This window comes from Phoenix dactylifera, unplaced genomic scaffold (assembly GCF_009389715.1).
Source record: "Phoenix dactylifera cultivar Barhee BC4 unplaced genomic scaffold, palm_55x_up_171113_PBpolish2nd_filt_p 000146F, whole genome shotgun sequence".
In the NCBI taxonomy this organism is placed as follows: Eukaryota; Viridiplantae; Streptophyta; class Magnoliopsida; order Arecales; family Arecaceae; genus Phoenix; species Phoenix dactylifera.
In genome coordinates, this window is record NW_024067700.1 from 4,642 (window position 1) to 8,339 (window position 3,698).

Below are 3,698 nucleotides of genomic sequence, written 5' to 3' on the forward strand. Positions count from 1 at the left end.
GAAGTCACCATGGTAATGAAGGTAGACCCCCAGTTATGACACTTCGACAATACTTACATCCCACTAGGACTAGTTAACCTTCATGCATGATTATTCCTGAAAATGTAGGACACTTTGAAATCAAACCAGGAGTAATTCAATTGCTGCCAAAGTATCATGGAATGGAATCCGAGAACCCTTATCTTCATCTTAAGGATTTTGAGGAAATTAGTATCACATTTAGAGTGCCAAATGTATCAGAAGATGTCCTTAAATTAACCTTGTTTCCTTTTTCCTTGAAGGATAAAGCCAAAACATGGCTGAACTCCTTGAGACCAAGATCGTTAGGAACATGGCATGATATGCAAAGAGAATTCTTGAAAAAATTCTTTCCCGCACAAAGGACTAACTTTTTGAAAAGGCACATTAGTAATTTCCAGCAAAAAGACCATGAAACATTTTATGAATGCTGGGAGAGATTTAAAGATTTGCTTCTCTCTTGTCCTCATCATGGGTTTGAAACATGGAGAACCATTAGTTTCTTTTACGAAGGGTTGTCCCCACAGTTGAAACAATTTATAGAGACTATGTGCAATGGTCTATTTCTGGAAAAGCAACCCGATGAGGCATGGGACTATTTAGACTCTCTTGCAGAGACTGCACAATTATGGGATACAGGGGATAGAGTGAATAAACCTTTGCCTAAGCCTACTAGCATTCCACACGGGGGCCTTTACAACCTTAATACTCAGGATGATATTCAAGCTAAAATGGCAGCCCTTACTAGGAAGGTAGAGGAAATTGAACTTAGAAGGATTGAACCCGTCAAGACCGTAGAACATAACAGCGAGTGTTGTAGGATTTGCGAGATGCCTGGCCATCTCATCACTGATTGCCCCACAATACCCGCATTCAAGGAAGTCTTGCACGATCAGGCCAATGTTATGAATACCTATCAAAAATCTTTCAATAATCCTTTTTCGGGTACTTACAACCCTGGATGGAAGAACCATCCAAATTTCAGGTGGAGGAATGACCAACCTCAACAAGTATATAACCCAACTCCTCCACCTCCGCAACCTCATTATGCACACCCACCCCCTCAAAAATCCAGTCTCGAAGAAACTTTGCAATCTTTCATGCAAGGTCAAGCCAAAATCAATGATGAATTAAGAAATCAACTGACAACGCTGACCACTGTTTTAAGTGCTCAAGAGAAAGGTAAGCTACCAGCTCAACCACAACCTAATCCTCAAGTCTATGGCGGTAGTAGTGCATCATCTTCAACTTTGCATAAAGAGCAAGCAAAGAGTATAATAACTTTGCGAAGTGGAAAGATTATTGACCGACCAGATCCAGAACAAACACAAGTCATACCTGATTCTGACCCTCCCAAGACAAAAGAAAAGGATAATGAAGAAATTGAAGCACCAACATCTACTGAAAAAATTGAATGTCCTTTTCCTGCACCATTTCCACAAAGATTAAAGCCCTTGCAAAAGCTTGAACCAAACTCTGAAATTCTTGAGCTTTTTAAGCAAGTAAAAATCAATGTTCCTCTTCTTGATGCAATCAAACAAGTGCCCTCCTATGCAAAATTTTTAAAAGATTTGTGCACTGTCAAGCGTCGTTTAAATGTCAAGAAGAAGGCATTTCTGGCTGAAAATGTGAGTGCAATTTTACAGCATAACATTCTTCCTAAATATAAGGATCCAGGTTGCCCAATTATCTCGTGCATCATTGGCAATTTTAGGATTGAGCGAGCATTGCTAGATTTAGGAGCGAGTGTGAACTTGTTGCCATATACGGTATATGAGCAACTCGGGTTGGGTGAGTTAAAGCCAACAACTGTGACCTTACAATTAGCTGACAGGTCAGTGAAGGTCCCTAGAGGGATTATCGAAGATGTGTTGGTCCAAGTAGACAAGTTCTATTTTCCTGTTGATTTTATCGTACTGGACACACATCCGGCTTCCAATTCACCATCTCAGATTTCGGTCATCTTAGGACGCCCATTCATTGCAACTTCTAATGCATTGATCAATTGTAGGAATGGTGTCATGAAGCTTTCTTTTGGAAATATGACCTTGGAACTGAACGTCTTTAGTATAGGTAAACAACCCAGTGATCATGAAGAAAGTAAAGAAGTTGAATGGGTTGTGTTACGGGGGAATTTAGCCACCATGCCCCACGTGACCGGCACGCGCGCCCAGGAAGACTACGGCAGTCCCTTGATCCAGCAATCCGACCCCGAGTCGGATATCTTCGGCTCCGCAGCCCGACCCCGAGTCGGCTGCCCCTTGATCCAGCAATCCGACCCCGAGTCGGATATCTTCGGCTCCGCAGCCCGACCCCGAGTCGGCTGCCCCTTGATCCAGCAATCCGACCCCGAGTCGGATATCTTCGGCTCCGCAGCCCGACCCCGAGTCGGCTGCCCCTTGATCCAGCAATCCGACCCCGAGTCGGCTGCCCCCTGATCCAGTCATCCGACCCCGAGTCGGCAATCTCTCGACAACAACAGACTGTTCCTCTGAGGCACGCCGCGGCCCCCTGCTCCACTACTCCCTGCAACGGCCGTATCCGGCGCTGCCCCACGATCCCCTGTAACAGCCGTACAAAGCGGAGCTCCACTATGCCCTGCCAGGGCCGTACCCAGCGCTGCCCCACGACGCCCTGTAACGGCCATGTCAGTGGCAGCCCCATCGTGCCACACGATGACGAATCCCCCAGCCTGATATATATGAGGCTGGGGGGGGAAGGGGGAGGATAAGCAAAGGTTTTCCAGAGTATTCTCTTATCCGTTACTACTATCTCTCCTTCTCCTTCAATCTCCTCTGACTTGATCATCGGAGGGCCCCCACTACCCCAGTGGTGGTGCGAGGCTTGCCTGCAGGTTTCCCGGTGGAAGGTGGAGCGCAATCAACCCAACTCCAAGGGAACCCCGTTCACACCGCTGTGCCAATCGTTCTCGGTTTGGACCACCAGCAACAGTTGGCGCTAGAGGAAGGGCCGGATCTCAGAGCGATCGTAATGGCACGGCGAGGTGGTCGTGGAGCTTCCAATGCTTCCGGTCGCGGGCCTCTCGCGCCACTGGCCGGGAGGCCGCTGCATCCCCAACACGCTCTCAGCAACACTCCACCGCCCCACCGCCCATTCAGATGGTCGAAGCCGCCCAGTTCGACCAGCTAACCCAGCAGGTTCGCACCCTCGCGGAGGCGGTGCAGAATCTGCAGGGTGCGATGTCCCGGGCGCCGCAGCAGGCTCAGGAGCCGCCGCTGCCTGAGCGTTCGCCTGTCCTCCTCAACCCGCGTTCCTTCCTCTCCCATGGGGAGGAGCGCCGACGCGAGGAGGATTCTCGAGCATGCTCCATTCTGCCAGGACCTTCCCACCGGAGCTGCGCGGGGTACGAGAGGCGGGCCCGGGCGCGTTCCCAGACCCCCCAGTCCTCGAGGAACCCGCGCTCCAGTCGGTCCCCCTCTCGCCGCTCCTTGTCTCCCACCCACCGGCCGCGTTCCCTGGACCGGCGGGTGGACGATCTCCACCGACAACTCCAGGTCCTGAAGGGCCATTCCAAAGATCCCTTCGCCGACTTAGAGATCTCCTCCCAGCCGGCGCTCGCCTCGAGGATCCTGCGGACCCCGAATCCGCCGGGGTTCAAAATGCCGGCGATCGAGCCCTATGACGGGGCGGCGGACCCGCGGGATCACGTCGAGAGTTTC

General features: G+C 50.5%; 1 pseudogene; it reads right to left on the reverse strand.

The window, feature by feature from the left end:
- Positions 1-398: 398 nt before the first annotated feature.
- On the reverse strand, positions 399-496 carry LOC120104953 (annotated as a pseudogene).
- Positions 497-3,698: the final 3,202 nt, after the last annotated feature.